At 35.6% G+C, this 19079-nt stretch overlaps 1 non-coding gene across 1 annotated transcript; it reads right to left on the reverse strand.

Moving 5' to 3' along the window:
* Positions 1-14954: 14954 nt before the first annotated feature.
* Positions 14955-15083, reverse strand: LOC134381396 (small nucleolar RNA SNORA25). Its single transcript, XR_010023987.1, has one exon. It is a non-coding gene; the product is annotated as a small nucleolar RNA SNORA25 (small nucleolar RNA).
* Between the last annotated feature and the right edge of the window lie 3996 nt (positions 15084-19079).

The raw sequence follows: 19079 nt of genomic DNA on the forward strand, positions 1-19079 counted from the left end.
ACACCATTAGTGTTATATAGTTCTTTTGCCAGTGTCCTGTGAAACAAGCCAGGTTCATCAGCATTGGAAACTTGTTCTTCCACATAATCCTTTTTCTGTATTACACTTAGCAGGTATTTTAAAAATTCTTCCACAGGTCCCTTATCTGTGGCACCTGCCCTACCTGCAATTTCAACACTTTTTATGCTGCACTGAGCATGGATAGCATGAGCTGAGAAAAGTTTAACATTTTCTTAATCTTGGATAACACGATTTTAAATTTCTTTGGTGTTAAGCCTCAGATTTGCAATCCACTATATTTTTGTTGTTGCTGTTGTTATTGGTTTTCTTTTCGTCCATTGTCGTCTCATGCATGCACAAATTTAGCCACTTTTCCATCCCTTCCTTAGCTTTATTATACACTACAGTTTTTACTTTAGTGCTTTCAGAGCAGTCTCATGTATAAATTTCCTCTTCCTTTCTCTGGATGTACTGTACTGTTGACTCATCAACATCGAACTTCTGGTGTACCAAATGTTATCTAATACATGTATTTTCTCTGTAAAAGCACATTATGACTTTCTTGTTCTTAGAAACATAAAATAGTACTTCAGCACTACACTTAAGGATCATTTTAAAGAGTGAAATTACCAACAAAAAGCACAAAAATGTGAAAAATGCGGCACCATTTAGCCCACAAAAAGGACACTACTCTACAATATGAGAACTGAAACCAGAAGGCAGAGCATGGACTTGTTCGACCTCAGCTGGAAACGTATACATACATTGGGTGACTAAAATATTTTGCCACTCTGGACATGTTCGTAAATAACCACAAAAGCACCCTGAGATTGATTTGGGATTACAAATAAATTTTAGTGAGTACGCAAATACACAAATACAGAAACTGCAAAGAATGCGAATAGACTACACCTGTGAAAATAATCCATAAGAACAAAGGAAAGAAACCAGAAAATTTAATGGCCGATAAACTATCACAACGGAAGTTATCCCACAGAACAGATAAATATGGTAACCATTTCTTCAAAAATTTTTTTAAAAATAAAGCTCTGTTCTTTATAAAACAAGAAAACTTTTCAGATACCTAAGACTTTGCAGACACTGAAGAATTTAGAGAAAATATGTTGAATTGCAAAAGAAAATGAAGCATGAAAACACTGTTTAAAGTAGAGGTAAAAAACTATACAAAAACCCCAGAAATAAAGTTGAAATTCATATGGGCATAAGGAGAATAGAGACACTGCTGAAAACACATTAACACATACTGAGCACATACTTAATAAGAGTAAATATAACCAAATTGAAATAGAGAATTAAAATGAATTAAAAGGTATGAATGATAGGTACAGGTGACCTAATACATGCATTTTCTAGAAAATTTAAATAATAAAAAAAATTAAATATAATTGAAGAAAATTTTCCTGAAGTAAAAGATATGAATCTAGAGGTTAAGAAGGCACACTATGTTCCTGGAAAATTGACATAGAATGGAAATATAATGAAATATCCTAGTCATGTCAGTAAGTTAAAACGATAAAAAGAGTATTATATGGTTAGTTAGGCAAAAACAAAAACAAACAAACAAAAAACGTTACTTATAGAATCAGTCTGGATTTATACCTTTCTGTAGCAATATCCAATGCTGAAGTTTATGAAGCAAACTACAAAATCCTCCAAGCAAGAATCATTCAAGTTTTATACCCAGCCAAGTGTTTGTACAAACACAAAGGCACAAATGCTGTAGAACATGAAGTAAATCAAAACATATCAGTCCTAGAAAATCCATGACAAAAGGACTAGCAGCGAGAATTGAATATTTTTATTTGTAAGACTATAATAAATATAAGTATGAGTATTAAGATGGTAGAGCAGAATAAAAATGCTAAAAACATGCTCTGAAAATATGGAAATAAATATAAATACAAATTGGGAGGAAAAGAAGATAGCACATTGTGTAATGCAGACTTTCTCATCATTAATATCTGGGGACAGAAATATTGCACTTAAATATGGCAAATCAAGTAAAAGAAATATAAGTACACTTAATTGATAAGAGTAAATACAAAGAATGATAATATAATTAACTAAAATTGGGTGGGAGAAGAGAGAGAAGGAAGGCAGGATAAAGAGCACATAGGCAAATTTTATTATTGCCCATAGTAGGTAATTATGTACCTGTGGCAGGTAATTAATACAATGTAAAGAAATAGAAGATTAAGGATATACAAAATTAGAGATCTAAAACATAACCTCCAGAATAAAACCACCATAGTTCTAACTATTAGAAAAATGTGCACAAAAAAGTAAAATAACAACACAGTTTTTTTAAAGCTATAAGTCCACCAAGCTTAACATAAAATCAGATGATAGAACCCAAAACAAACGTTTTAGTCGTAACAATAAGTGTAAGTAGACCTAAACTCACTTATTTAAGGAACTTAGAAATTTGATTTTAAAAAAAACCTCAATTTTACTCTGTTCACAAGAAACAGAGTTAAAGCAAAGAGATTCAGAATATTTTGAAAGAAAAACAGAGATTATGGCATAATGGGCAAACACAAACAAAAGTAAACCATGAGCTGTAATTTTAAAATTCAATAAGATTTAATTCAGACAAAACATTAATCTCATTTAAGAGCACTTAATAAGACTGAATAATGCCATTAACACAGAAGATATAATAGTTATAACTACATAAACTTTAAATGAAAATCAAACACTTCAAGTGATTCAAGGAGAAACAGAAAGGAAACAGAAGTGTCGGGAAACATTAATTTACCTTTCTTACCCCATATCAGATCATGGGAAAAAATTAAGATATGGAAGACTCAATAGCATGATTAATGAAGTAGATCTAACGACTGTTTCACAGACTCTCAATCCTGAAAACAGACAATGAACCTTATTTTCAAATGCCAGTAGGACACTCACAAAGAAACAAGAAAAAGAGAATTCAAGACCGTACATCAAGCCTCAGGGAAAACTAGTTTTGAAAAGTAGAACTAATACAGGCATTGTTTTCTAAATACAATTCAAAAATATATAAATTACTAACAAAATAAGAAAGTTACAATTCCATGATATCTTAAAATTAAACATTTGACAAAATATATGAGTACTATGTGGAAGAAACTTTAAAACAAAAAACTTAACCAAGTGTAACAACTTGCCATTTTCTTGAACAGGAAGCATTATAAATATGGGCATTATAAACTTGTCAATTTCTCCTAAGCAATTCAATAAATATAATGCAATCCCAGTGGAAGTAACAATGGGATTTGTTTTTTTAATTTAGCTGAGATGGTGCTAAAATCAAAAGTAAAAAGAATGAACAACAGGAAAATTCTATAAAAGAAGAGTTATGAAGAAACCTGGCCTTTCTATATTTTCAAACATCACAAATTTATAGTGATTTAAATAGTATGTTACATGTGAATTGCTAGAGAGTCACATCAATGAATAAGAAAAAAGTCCTAAAATAAACAAATATATACTGGAATTTTGCTTATGTTAAAGATGTTACCTCAAATCAGTGAGGCAATGATAGATTACAAAATAAATGTGCTGAGCTCTTGCTCAGCCCATTTCTCTTGCTATGTAACACTGGGCTACAGAACTCAGTAACCTTTGAGGATGTGGCCATGGACTTCACCAAGGGGGAGTGGGCATTGCTGAACCCATCTCAGAGAAAACCGTACAGAGATGTGATGCTGGAGAACTGTACAAACTTGGCTTTACTGGGACATAAATTCAGCAAACCTACTGTGATTACTCAGATAGAGCAAGAATATGAACTGGAGACAGTAGAGAGAATTCACAAAGATCCCTGTTCATATGAGTTGGTTCTACATAAAACCAAATGATCACAACATAAGCAAGATAGCTTGCAGAAAGTAAGAACTAAAGGCAGGAAGAAGGAAATACTCACGGGGGCAAACCCACCGAACATAATAAAAAAGTTGAAGCCTTGAGCATTAAATCGAGCATTATTCAAAATAAGCAAACTCATACTGAAGAGGAATCCCACCAATGCCTTGACTCTGGGAAAGCTGTTAGAGATTGATCACATTTTAAATCATATGAGAGAATTCATCCTGGGGAGAAATCCTATAAATGTAAAAAAGATAGAAATGCCTTCAGCATGAGCTTTTATGTAGCTGTGCACAAAAGAAAACATACAAGGGAGAAATCCTATGAAAGCACATGAAGTCCTATGAAAGTCTTTTGTGACTGTCGGGAAGTCTTAAGTTCAATCTTAAACCTTAAGAAGCACGAGAAAACTCATATTAGAGGGACATCTTTTGAATGTAGTTGGTGCGGGAAAACATTATAGAGCCACTCGTCCATGAAGTTGTGTATGAGGATCCATAGCAGAGGACATCCTTCTAAGTGTAATCAATGCAGGAAAACCTACAGCTCAAGTTCTTACCTTACATAGCATAAGAGGATTCATACTAAGGAGAAGCCTTACAAATGCCATGGTGGTGGAAAAACCTTCAGAGAGAGCTCCTTCTTAGACAACACAAAGGAATTCATTTGAAAGAAAAACCTTACAAATGTAATCAATGCAGCAAAGCCCTCCAGAGAATCTCTAGGCTTACGATGCACAAGATTCTACATAATGGAGAGAAACCCTGTCAATGTAATGATTGTGGAAAAACCTTGAATATTTTCCCATACCTTACAAAACGTTAAGAGAACCCACACCATAGAGAAATTCATTGACTTAACCACTGTGGACAATTCTTAAGTAGTCAGTCATCCCTAAGATACATCTGAGAATACTTAACAGAGAGAAGGCTTACAAGTGTGATCAACATAGGAAAACCCTTAGTGTAAAGTGCAATCTTAATGTGCACAAGAAAATTCATATGGGAGACTCTAGAAACACAATGTGTGAGGGAGAGTTTTCAGAAAACTCTTATCCCTTAGGCATCACAAAAGAACTCATAATGGATAAAAACCCATGTGAATGATGTGAATATAGAATAGCTTTCAATGAACCTTTCGTCTTCAGGACATACAAATAGATGGTAACTGAAGAGAAAAATGACGGGTGTAGAGAATGTGAGAAAGCTTTGGAATAAGAAGAATCTATATGTGGGAGGAACCCAAGTTATGCAATGACTGTGTGAGAGATTATTCATTCATCATCCCTTAGAAGATGTGCGACAACTCAATGCTGAAGGAAATGCTTCAAATATCTGGAAGGCTTCCTACTTGAGAAAAATTAACACCCAATGTTTTACACCAAAAAAATAAAAAAATAAATTTTAAAAAATGTATTGAAATCACTAAATGTGCTAGAAAAATAACAAAGTTAAATTCGTGTCTCTCACTTCACACCATATGTCTCCCAGAAATCAAGATCTATTCCCAAGACACAGGAATGTAAGAGAAACTTTTTCTTTATATTCTCTTAAATGTTGAAACATGCCATGTATAAACTTTTTAAAAAAGTGAAATGTGAAGAGCTTTTTTATATATTCAGTTTTGAAACAGCATATTTTTCTGATTATAAGAGTAACATATGTTGTAGAAATGCAAAGAATATAGAAACATATAAAAAATGACCAAGACAAAGTACGACGCAATCTCAATAATGCACAAAGAAAGCTAACAGCATAGTTATCTCCTGCCTCTTTTTAATGCTTCTACTTCATTTGTATATTTTATTACACTGAGTTAAATCACATGTAATATTCAATAATGTTGAATGATTTCATCATAATCTTTTTCAACCTGATTTCACGCCACAATTTTATTCTAAATCTTTACCTGTGTCTTTGACTTCAGGGTCATTGTCATCAGAAGTACATTATAAATCATCTACCTCTATTTTCCAAAGCACACCATTTTCATTTTCTTTTAAGTTATGCTAAATATAAGACCTTTTGAATTAATAATATACAAGATGCCTTCAAAAGGCATATAGAAAATGGAATTAAAAGATAAAAATAAAAAATATAAATTTTATTTCTCAACATAAAGCTCCATCAAGTTCAAGACATTTTTCGAAGCAATAATACCAGACATTTCAGTCCATCTCTAAAGAACTGGGAGGGTCCTGGGAATTTAACCATGACAGTCCAGTCTTTTTTGCATCATTAAATAAAGAAAAATGGGTATGTTTAAAGATTTTTAAGATTAGGAAGCAAAAAGAAGTCAAAAGGAGCCAAATCAGGACTGTAAAATGAATGCCTAATGATTTCCCACTGAAACTCTCACAGAATTGTTCCTTTCTTATGAAAGGAAGGGGCATTGTTGTGGTAGAGAAGAATTCTCTTGTGAAGCTTTGCCAGGTGTTTTTCTGGTAAAGCTTTGGCAAGCTTCCTCAAAACACTCTCCTAATAAACAGATGTTATTTCTTGGCCCTCCAGAAAGTCAACAAGCAAAATGCCTTGAGCATCTCAAAAACTGTAGCCATGACCTTTGCTCTCGAACCAATTTTGTTTTGACTGGACCACTTCCACCTCTTAGTAGCCATGCCTTTGATTGTGATTGTGATTGTGATTTGTCTTCAGAATTGTACTGGTAAAGCCATGTTTCATCTTCTGTTACAATTCTCAAAGAAATGCTCCAGGATCTTAATCTCACTGATTAAAAAACTGTGAGAATCCACCACCATAACAACCAGCTCTACCAGAAATCTTCAGGGGAGCCCTGCATCTGGAATCTGAAAAATGATAATCATTACCATGAATACACAAGAAAGAACAAAAAACACTGGTAGAACAAAAATGCAAATGAGAAAGAGAAAGAAATTATGTTACTGCCTCAAAAAATCAGCAAACCCTGAAGGCAAGCAATTAAAAGGGAAGAAAGGAACAAAAGATATTTAAAACAACCAAACAAAAATCAATAAAATGTCAGGAGTAAGACAATGCCTGTCAATAGCAACTCTGAATGTAAATAGATTAAATTCCCCACTCAAAAGACACAGACTGATGAACTGGATTAAAAAGCGAGAGCCAGCTATATGCTGTCCACAAGAAATTCACCTCTCCTGTAAAGACACACAGACCAACAGTGAAGGGATGGAAAGATATACCACACAAATGGAAACCAAAAATGAGCAGGAGTAGCTCTTCTTATATCAAATGAAATAGACTTTAAATCAAAAACAATACAAACAGACAAAGAAGGCCATCATATAATGATAAAAGGATCTTACCCAGCAAGAAAACACAACAATCACAAATATATATGCACCCAACACCAAAGCACCCAGATATACAAAGCAAACACTATTAGACCTAAAGAAGGAGATAGACCCCAATATGATAATAGCTGGGGACCTGAACACACCTCTCTCAGCATTAGACAGATCTTCTAGGCAAGAAATCAACAAAAAAACACGGGATTTAAATTACACTCTAGACCAATTGGACCTGGCAAATATCTACAGAACATTTAATACAACTACAGAATATACATTTTTCTCTTCAGCACATGGAATATTCTCCAGGACAGACTACATGTTAGATCTCAAATCAAGTCTCAACAAACTTTTTAAAAATTGAAATCATTTCAAGTATCTTTTCAGACCATAATGGATGAAAATTAGAAATCAATAACAAGCAAAACTCTGTAAACCATGCAAGTACATGGAAATTAAGCAACATGTTCCTGAATGACCTATAGGTCTAAGGAGAAATTAAATAGGAAATCAAAAAATTTCTCAAAGCTATTGAAAATAAAGACACATCACATCAAAACCTGTGGAACACTGCAAAAGCAGTCCTAAGAGGGAAGTATATTGCAATAAATGCTTATATCAAAAGAACAGATAAATAATCAAATGGTACACCTCAAAGAACTAGAAAAACAAGAACAATCCAGTCCCAAAATTATTAGACAGAAAGAAATAATTAAGATCAGAGCAGAACTAAATTAAATAGAGACACGAAAAATGACACAAAAGATCAATGAAACAAAAAGTTGGTTTTTTTGAGAAGATAAACAAAATAGACAAACCATTAGTAGGCTAACTAAAAATATGAGAGAGAAGATCCAAATAACAAAAATCATAAATGAAAAAGGAAGACATTACAACTGATATCACAGAAATACAAAGAATCATTAGAGACTATTTTAAACAAATACATGCCAACAAATTTGAAAAACTGGAGGAAATGGATAAATTTCTGGACACATACAAACCTCCAAGACTGAACCAAGAAGACATAGAAAACCTGAACAGACCAATATCAAGCAATCAGATGGAAGCAGTAATCAGCAATTTCTCAACACAGAAAAAGCCCAGGTCAGGATGACTCTACTGAGAAATTCTACCAAACCTTTAAAGAGGATTTAAAATTCCCATTGAAAGCTCTACTCTTGTCTGCAAGTGTTCTGGGCACAACGGTTTTGGCAGCCACTGAGTGGAGAGTTTGCTCAACTTTAATTTTTCTTTTATAATTGTGTAAGCTGAACCAATTGAGATGTCTATGTTGTTCATTATTGTTTCTGTTGTTAATCATTGGTTCTCTTAAATTACGGCAAGAACAAGATTACTATTTTCCTTGCAATTTAATGTAGATGGCCTGCCACCGCAGGCTTCATCGTCAATGTCATCTTGTCCCTTCTTAAAATGAGTTATCCGTTTGTAAACAGCTGATTTCTTTCGGACACTGCCCCCATCAACTTTTTGTAAAGGATCAATGATTCTTGCACCCAACCTTCACCACAAATTTGATGTTTGTTCTTGCTTCAATTTTAGCAGAATTTATGTTGCTGTGATAGGGGCTCTTTTCAAACTGATCTTGTATCTTTCTTAGTGCCTCAAACTAAATCCTGTTCAGACATGTTGTAACAAGTTAGTACAAACTTATTTTGGTGCAAAAAATGTTCCCAATCTATGCACAGTTTTTTCATAATACACATTTTCTGTGAACTTTTTGAAGATCCCTCATATAATTTTTTTGGTGGAAATTTTATTCTAAGCTACAAGTATTCATTCGTATAATATTAAAATATTTGTCTCTTTTATTTACCCCTGATATTCATTTGTAATTTTTAAACCTAACCACTGTTACTTAAAGAACTTTAAATCACTAACTCCAAGCTTTTTCCTTTGAGTTCTTTCACAATACTGACTCAATATAGTGATTCAAGTTTAGGGTTTATGATTTACCTTCTCACACTAAACTGATTTAAAGTACTCCTTTATATTTTATTAATGCCAGTACCCATTTCACACTCTTATTCTCTCATCTTATACTTATGCTCATCGTCTCCTAAATCTCTCTTTTTTCTTTCTTTTCTATTGCATTAAATATTTCTTCCTTGCTTCTCTAGCTATCCAAATCCTACACAGATTACAAGATTGGGCACACATTAACTTCTTTTAAAACTTTGTTTTTATTCACTGCACTTTTAACATTTTTTAACTCTTCTGAATTCTTGTAGCATTTTTTGTCTATATATTTTATTAAGCAGTTTTTAGTCATATTGAATAATTCAAATATTTTATGGTACATTTTACCTATTAATATCTTATATTCCTTTGTTAGTAGTAGATTATATGGGGTTAGAAAATATGCCTTACGATTCTTTGCATCCCATCTAGCAGTTTATATCACATAACAGGTGCTCAGCTTTATACAGTCTTTGAGAAGCTTCTTAAAGTTTCTAAATCTCAGTTTATGCAATTGTATAATGGAAATGCTGGACTGCATGATGTTCAAGGCCTTTCTCGATACTAACTCTCCCATACCAGTTCAAAGGTTGAGCATTACTCATATTTTCCACTAGATGGTGCCAACACCAAATAAACACTACTTGAGACAATGCACAATATAGTATTGTTATCCTACAGGCACTATGTTCCAAAGCAGATCTCCAGAGTTTATTCATCTTGTATAACTGACACCTTGTACCCATTAAGCAACAGCTCCCCATTTTTCCCTCTATCCCACTTCTGGCAACCACCATCCTGTTCTGTATGAGTTTTACCATTTCAGCTACCTCACATAGGATGGCTTATACCTCACTGGTATAAGCATATGTCTCATTAAAATATGTACATTAAATATTTTTTAGGTATTAATTACACCTCAATAAAGCTGAAAAATAAATTACAGAGTTTTTGTAGGTTTTTTAAAATTGAATAGTTATTTGCTGATAAATAACCCAATGAGTATCCTCAAAAAATTATTTGTAGTAATGTTTGTAAAATTAACCCCAAATATTTATTTAAGAAACATGTACTGATAGCCTACCTTGCACCCAACAATATGATAGTTATTTGAGTCTACACAAGGATAAATAATGCGCAGATGCTCTTATCAAAAAAAGGAGAGAGAAAAACTTTTTAAAGCCGTAATATAAGTAAACAACAAGAACCTGCAGATGATGCAGATCTTACCTTCAGCTGCAGAAATCAGCATCAGTATTCATGAGAATTGGGATATTTTAGATGAATTTTGTGTTATGTGTTCACTTTGTTGCATCACATAAAAAAAGAAAATCATGTGGAAGCAGATCGTGGAGGATATTGCATGTCAAACTCACGTCTTTTTTGGATTTTATTCAGTGGATAATTGGGCAAAATTGAAGGCTTTTTCACACACACTCATAATCAGAGCTATATTTTAGAAAGCTTTGTCTGCTGGTAGTCAGGCTATTTGATGTTAATAAGAAGAAACAGGTCTACTGGTTGAAGGGACATGAGAGCACATTCATGTAAGAGATGATGGCCTGGAGATGGATGGTGAGAACGGTAATGAAGACATGAAGAAACATGGGGAAAGATGGATGGAAGTGGGAGGCAAGAAAAGTGAGAACCAGGATAATAATTTGAAAAGGGGGAGAAAACTGGAGTCGGTTTTGTTTCTGAGAGTGATTAGTTTTGAACACCTTGAGTCTTAGAAGCTGGCACTCCAGCTTCTCTTCCTCAATGCATCTAGTTTGTTTGGCTCAGCAATAGCAGCAGCTCCCACTTTCTGCTTTTCCAGCGTGCTACATGTTTGCTGATAATTTTAAAAGCTGCTAGATCTGTCGAGTCAGTGTTATGATTGCAACACCATCTAAAGCAAATAACTCAGAGCTGGGTTTTTGTTGAGTCTGTTAGTAACAGCTGGAGAATTGTGTAGAACATTTGGATGCTTCTCTTAAGGAAAACTTTCAAGACATTTAAAATAGTATTGGAGAAATACCCCTGCATCGTCCCAGGAACATTCTTTGTCCCTTGCCCTCTTCTTAGAAGCGTGATAAACTCCCCCTTAATTCAGTTTAGTTTAGTTTAACAATGTTAATCAAGCATCAGCTATTTACCAAGTGCTGAGACTAGGCTGTAGGAACACAAAGACAAGATTCCTGCTCCTTTGAGCTCTGAGCAGAGATTACAGGATAGCATTGGGTGGAAAGCGGCAGCACTAGTTGCTGGAGAAAGTGATGGAGAAGGTTCCTGGAGAAGGTGATGCCTAAGTAAACTACATAAATGAAAAACACCAAAGAATAAAGGACATTTTTGGCCCAGGGAATACCCTCAACAAAGACAGGGAGGCCCAAAATAACATGCTGTGTTTTAGAAACGTAAGAATTTTGATATCATGAAGCGCTAGTCGGGAATACCAGGCAACAATGGTGGAGAACTAGTTGCCCAGGTAAGAAGCACAAGCAAGAACACATCATGGTGAGCCTCGTGAGCAGGACCCAGGACCTTGCCTTTGACTTCAGATGAATAACAGAGAAACACTGAAGTGTTTTATTTTTTTTTTCCATTTTATTTTATTTTATTATTTTATTTTTATTTTTATTTTATTTATTTATTTATTTATTTATATTATTTTTTTTAAATTTTATTTTGTCGATATACATTGTAGCTGATTAATGCTCCCCATCACCAAAACCTCCCTCCCTTCTCCCTCCCCCCCTCCCCCCCAACAATGTCCTTTCTGTTTGTTTGTTGTATCAACTTCAAATAATTGTGGTTGTTATATCTTCTTCCCCCCCCCCCCGGTTTGTGTGTGTGTGTGTGTGTATGTGTGTGTGTGAATTTATATATTAATTTTTAGCTCCCTCCAATAAGTGAGAACATGTGGTATTTCTCTTTCTGTGCCTGACTTGTTTCACTTAATATAATTCTCTCAAGGTCCATCCATGTTGTTGCAAATGGCAGTATTTCATTCGTTTTTAGAGCTGAGTAGTATTCCATTGTGTAGATGTACCACATTTTCCGTATCCACTCATCTGATGATGGGCATTTGGGCTGGTTCCAACTCTTGGCTATTGTAAAGAGTGCTGCAATGAACATTGGGGAACAGGTATACCTTCGACTTGATGATTTCCATTCCTCTGGGTATATTCCCAACAGTGGGATGGCTGGGTCGTATGGTAGATCTATTTGCAATTGTTTAAGGAACCTCCATACCATTTTCCATAGAGGCTGCACCATTTTGCAGTCCCACCAACAATGTATGAGAGTTCCTTTTTCTCCGCAGCCTCGCCAGCATTTATCGTTCATAGTCTTTTGGATTTTAGCCATCCTAACTGGGGTTAGATGGTATCTCAATGTGGTTTTGATTTGCATTTCCCGGATGCTGAGTGATGTTGAGCATTTTTTCATATGTCTGTTGGCCATTTGGATATCTTCCTTAGAGAAATGCTGAAAAGGCATTTGATAAAGTTCAGCACTCATTCATGACAAAGACCCTCTATAAGTTAGGTATAGAGGAAAAGTATCTCAACATAAATAAAGCCATATATGCCAAACCTACAGCCAATATCATCCTGAATGGGGAGAAGCTGAAAGCTTTTCCTTTAAGAACAGGAACTAGACAAGGATGCCCACTCTCACCACTCCTATTCAACATAGTGTTGGAAGTACTAGCCAGAGCAATCAGAGAAGAGAAGGAAATAAAGGGCATCCAGATTGGAAAAGATGAAGTCAAACTGTCCCTGTTTGCAGATGACATGATCCTATATATCGAACAGCCTAAAACCTCTACAAAAAAACTGTTGGAATTGATAAATGATTTCAGCACAGTAGCAGGATACAAAATCAACACACAAAAATCAGTAGCATTTCTTTTCTCCAATAGTGAACATGCAGAACGAGAAATCAAGAAAGCCTGCCCATTTACAATAGCCACCAAAAAAATAACATACTTAGGAATTGAGTTAACCAAGGAGGTGAAAAATCTCTATCATGAGAACTACAAACCACTGCTGAGAGAAATTAGAGAGGATACAAGAAGATGGAAAGATATTCCATGCTCTTGGATTGGAAGAATCAACATAGTGAAAATGTCCATACTACCCAAAGTGATATACAAATTCAATGCAATCCCCATCAAAATTCCAAAGACATTTTTCTCAGAAATGGAAAAAACTATCCAGTCATTTATATGGAACAATAAAAGACCACGAATAGCCAAAGCAATGCTGAGCAAAAAAAATAAAGCTGGAGGCATAACACTACCTGACTTTAAGCTATACTACAAAGCTATAATAACCAAAACAGTATGGTACTGGCATAAAAACAGACACACTGACCAATGGAATAGAATAGAGAATCCAGAAATCAACCCACACACTTACTGCCATCTGATCTTTGACAAAGGCACCAAGCCTATTCACTGGGGAAGGGACTGCCTCTTCAGCAAGTGGTGCTGGGATAACTGGATATCGATATGCAGGAGAATGAAACTAGATCCATACCTCTCACCGTATACTAAAATCAACTCAAAATGGATTAAGGATTTAAATATACACCCTGAGACAATAAAACTTCTTAAAGAAAACATAGGGGAAACACTTCAGGAAATAGGACTGGGCACAGACTTCATGAATACGACCCCAAAAGCACGGGCAACCAAAGGAAAAATAAACAAATGGGATTATATCAAACTAAAAAGCTTCTGCACAGCAAAAGAAACAATTAAAAGAGTTAAAAGACAACCAACAGAGTGGGAGAAAATATTTGCAAAATATACATCTGACAAAGGATTAATATCCAGAATATATAAGGAACTCAAACAACTGTACAAGAAGAAAACAAGCAACCCAATTAAAAAATGGGCAAAAGAGCTAAGTAGGCATTTCACTGAAGTGTTTTAAAGAGCAGGCTGACAGCAAGAGATTTGCATTTTAATTTGGGAGGTGGGGCAGTGTTTTATCTTAGAAACAAGCTATCCAGCATTTTCAAACAGGAAGAAGAAAGTAGAAAATATGAGGTAGTAAAGAAAAGAAGAAGGGACCAGGGTGAAAGAGAAAGAGAAACAGAAACCTTGCGATCTGTCTACTACTAGACAAACACTTCTTCGATTATAATATCTAGATTTCAGTAACAAGATTGTTATGGACCACAGGGTCTCAGTACACCGTGGGAATCTTTCAATGCCTCAGTCAAAACATGAATCGAAAGGGAAACTTCCCAAATGTTGAATATGCTTTATACACAGTTACAATAGTTGTCTCAGCCAGCTCTCGGTTTGGAGCCCTATTGTCATGACAACCTTTATAACAGAAGGAAAAATTGATGATATGGCTCTGATCCGGAGGCTTTGCCTCATCATTTGATGCCTCAGAATTTTTAATATCAAGTAAATCATGGCCAGCCTCCTGTGCACACCATGTTACGCATCAGAAATCTTAAATTACCTACATTTATATTTCCAAATAGCATGCTTCCCCTATGTATGCAATTACTTGTGGAGTCAAAACTGGTTCAGTCCAAAGGTGCTTCCAGACCTTGGTAGAACTGTTCTAATACATCTGTCAGTGAATAAAAGGGAAAAGGGAAAAACATTTCGTAGATGTTTTGCCACTCCTTATTCTGCCTTGATGAGAGATCTCTACAACAGAGTGTGGGAAGCAGCAGTTGTAAACTATTTTTTCACTCAATTTTATATATATAACTTTGAGATGTTTATTTATCTTCTCACATCACCAATCTGGGTTTCCTATATCACCAATCATGGATTATGATTATTATATGACTGGCTAAGTCCTATATTTCCTCAGGAGAACATAGCACCATTGAGTGACTATGGCATCCTCTGGAGAACTTCAATCTTTGGTCACAGCATTATGAGCTCTTGGTTTCATAGCCCCATAAGCCCTCTTTGAGATGACCTACAGTAATGTATTATTAGCCACTGTCTATGTAATTTTTTTTAGCTACAGCATTTTCCATCATAAGGATGTACTACATTCCACTCCATCAAACTCTGTTTTTTAACATGCTGTCCCCGCAATTTTTGTTACATACAGCATTGCAATGAGCATCCCATTAGTTATTTTTATGTATGTACATTTCCTCAGTAAAAATGTCTACATTTGAATTATTATGCTATGAGTTTACTTTACTCCCAGAATGATTAGTCTTTTTCATGTGAAACATGCTACTGTTGTTCTCACTACAACCCTTTATACTCAGCGTTTGCTCTGCCCATAAGACATTTACCGCCAATATTGGAAAGACTCCTGACTGATATTTAATCCAGTATGAGAGATGGGTGAGGCAAGCAAACCCCAAGAGGTGAAATTGGCTGAGATGAGATGGGATGGAGGGCAAAGAGGACACCTCCTTTCCATGGTGGGAAATTGTCAATCTTCATAACATAGTAGCAAAATAGCTGGTCAAAGGGCCGCCTATGCTTTCCTGTGATTCAGACCATGTACATACCTTGATGAGCATAAGATACATAGAAAAGTAGGTTTGCTATAAAAATCAAGACCATCAGAGTATGCTGGCTACTTGCTATCGTTTGACCACAAAGAAATGAGGTTAGGCTGTGTCTGAAGACAGAAGGAAAAGCACACAGGTCTTTCTTAGCTAAAAGAAGATTTTTTTTTTTTTTTTTTCATTAGACAGCAATTCAAATTGTCAGAGATTCCAACATTCTTGAGCCTGGCAGGAAGGAAAAAGCTGAACTCTCTACCGCTAGCTAAGATTAAATCCATTCAGGGAACTTCTGAAATACTTGTTATTCCCGACAGAAAGTTGTTATTCCTGTTGTAAAAAGCCATTCATTCACAGGGACACAGCCTAGGGGACAAGTGCAGGTTATCAATTTTCTCCATGGGACCATTATTTCAAGTTATCTAGGCGTGGAAGCCAAAGTGTATGTCATTAAAGAGAAACATGAATGTCTATTTCTTCCAGCCTGACTTCCAGACTCAAGTATTGTGCTTTTATCACAACCCCAAATTGATAGGCCCAACACACACACACACACACACACACAAGCCCACTAAACTTTTCTGGGAATTATAAGAGGGGTCTTCAAAAAGCTCATGGAAAGATTTGTATTATCTTTTAATTCCATTTTCCATGAAGTTTTTGAAATACCCTTGTATTGGCACAGAAACCCCAAGCTAGACTGGTGATAGACTCTGATTAATTCAATTTCTAAAGCATCTTCAGAGTCCTAATAGTGGACCAAGCAGTGGGTTTCTAAAACACTGTAGTTCTTTTTAGGTCAGTTAAGAAACAACCTAATTTAAGTTGCTTGGAGTGTTTAGTTATATGTTTGGCTATTAACCTGATACATACAGATAAGATGGTATGTATCAACTATATTGTTGATGCACCATACTCTTGGTAAAACAAACTCCTGATTTATAAATTACATCTGAACTTGGGGCAACAATAAAATAACTATAAATAATTATTATAATATGGATGGCATTTTTTGGTATGTGTAGTGATTCCTGTAATTGAAACATCCCAATTGTGGGGACCCTGAAAGCTATGTCTTTGCAATCCTCTCACGAGAAACCAGCTCCTGTGGGTCATGAGACTTAAGCCGGGGAAATTCCTGTATCCACCTTATTTGAATCTGTGTGCCTTGATTTGAGCTGCCACCTGTGGAAGGGCAGTGTATGGGCAGCTATGTGGACTGCTACCTGAATTGCTGATGCAAGAGTGACTTCTGAAAGAAATGCCTGACGTTGTCCTACTAAATAGTAGTCATTTTTGTCTGATATTCTTCTGAGTTGCTGGTGCCTATTATGACCTATGGTAGTCTTTTGAGTCTGAGTATTTAAATAAACCAATAAAGAAGACCCTTGTGAGTACATCATACCTAGAAAGAGAAACTTCCTTATTGTCTAACTCCTATGTGGTCACAGAAGACAATGAAAAAGAGATTCTCCCAGAAAACAAAAACAGGTTTCCAATCTTACTGTTCAAGGAAATCATTCCAGTGCCAACATAGGGAAAAATTTGTTGTTCTTGCCCAACAAGAAATGATATGCACCAGGACACACTGATCACAGTCATGGCAGAAAATGGTGGAACAGAGAGAGACTAACCTCTCATACGCTCTTCTTTTAAAGCCCTCAGAACCACACCCATAACAACCATTTTTAATTATTCACTGTGGCTTGGTCCTACAATCTAATCACCTCTTCAAAGCCAAACCCTTCAGTTACCATAATAGGATTTCCCACTCTCTTAATACTGTCACAGTGGAGACCAGGACTCCAACACATTAAATTTTGGGGGGATTCAATTAAATACATAATAAATACAAAACAGTTTCCTTGAATTTCCTATAGATTCTGCCACAGATTATTTTCAAAAAATATGCTCTTTCCTTGAGTCCTTGCATGATGTATACACTGTGGTCATTGTTCTACCTCATCTTTAAATAATATGTAATATGCCTGGATTCAATACAGAGGTACAGTATTCTTGATCGGCAGGTTTTTTTGTTTGTTTTTTGTTTTTCCTTCAGCACTTTGAATACATCATCACACTATTCCTGTCCTGTAAATTTTCTGTTGAGAAGTTTGCTACTAGTTGTATTGGAACTCCTTAAGTGTTACTGGTTTCTTTTCTCTAGCTGCTTTCAAGATTCTCTCTTTGTCTTTGATTTTTGACAGTTCAATTATAATATTTATTGGGGTAGTCTTTTTTGGATTTGGATTGAATTTGATTGGAGACCTTTGACCCTGTTGTAACTGGATATTTCTCTTGGTTTAAAATTCTGCTATTATTTTTTTAAATAAGGTTTCTAAGATCATCTTTTTTTTTTCTTTACTTCTTGAATTCCTGTGACCTGAACACTTGCTCTCTTTTGATTCTGTTCCATAAATCCTGTAAGCTTTCTTCTTTTCTTTTGCTTTTTTTCTCCTCCAACATATTTCCAAATAACCTCTCTTGAGTGCACAGATTCTTTCTTCTCCTTAATCACTTCTGCTGTTGATAGTCTCCATTGTATTTTTCCTTTTGTTCATTGTGTTTTTCCACTCCAGGATTTCTGTTTGAATTATTATTATTGCTATTGTTTTTTAAATCTCTCTATTAAATTTCTTATTCTGGTCAGTTATTCATTTTCTCATTTTGTTCGATCATTTCTCTGTATTCTCTTGAAGTTCACTGAGCTTCCTTAAAGCAGTTATTTTGAATGTTTTGTTGGGCAATTCATATGTCCCCATTTCTTTGGGATCCATCACTGGCACTCTATTGTGTCTATTTAGTGATGTCATGTTTCCCTGATTTTTCTTTGTGGCTGTGTGTCAATCTGCACATTTGAAGAAATAGGTACTTATTCCAGCCTTCACAGATGGGCTTTGTCTGGAAATATCCTGCAGCAGGCACATCACTGGGGCACAGTAGAAGCCCGGGGCCACTTGGGGTTGCCTGTTGCTGAGGGCTGTCTGGAACCCAGTACCACTTAAGTTGGTCCAGCTGTGGTGCCAGCCTGAGATGGAGTTTTCTACACAAGACTGAAGCCTTGGGGCTGGGGTGGGTCTAGAGGCTCAGTTTGCAGGTACTGGCCTGAAATATAGGGACACAGGTTTTACTGTGGTAGGCAGAATGCTGTAGTCTGAAACAAAGTTCTGTGCACACTTCCGTCTCTTTCTTCCACATGGGTGGTATCACTCTCTATGCTGTGCTGCCTGGGGTTGGGAGAGGGGTGATGCAGGTAATGTAAAACTGCTATTCCTACTCCCTTTAATGTGTCTTTTCTTATTATTGTGCTACAGCTTAAGTACTGTGATCTTTCTTTCACCTGGTTTCTTTAGCTCTTGTGAAGGTATTTTTTATATGTGGATAGTTGTTGCCTTGGATTGAATGTCCCTCCAAAACTTAATCCTCACTGTAACTGTTGAGGGTGAGA

The sequence above is a fragment of the Cynocephalus volans genome, chromosome 6 (assembly GCF_027409185.1).
Source record: "Cynocephalus volans isolate mCynVol1 chromosome 6, mCynVol1.pri, whole genome shotgun sequence".
NCBI classification, from domain to species: Eukaryota; Metazoa; Chordata; class Mammalia; order Dermoptera; family Cynocephalidae; genus Cynocephalus; species Cynocephalus volans.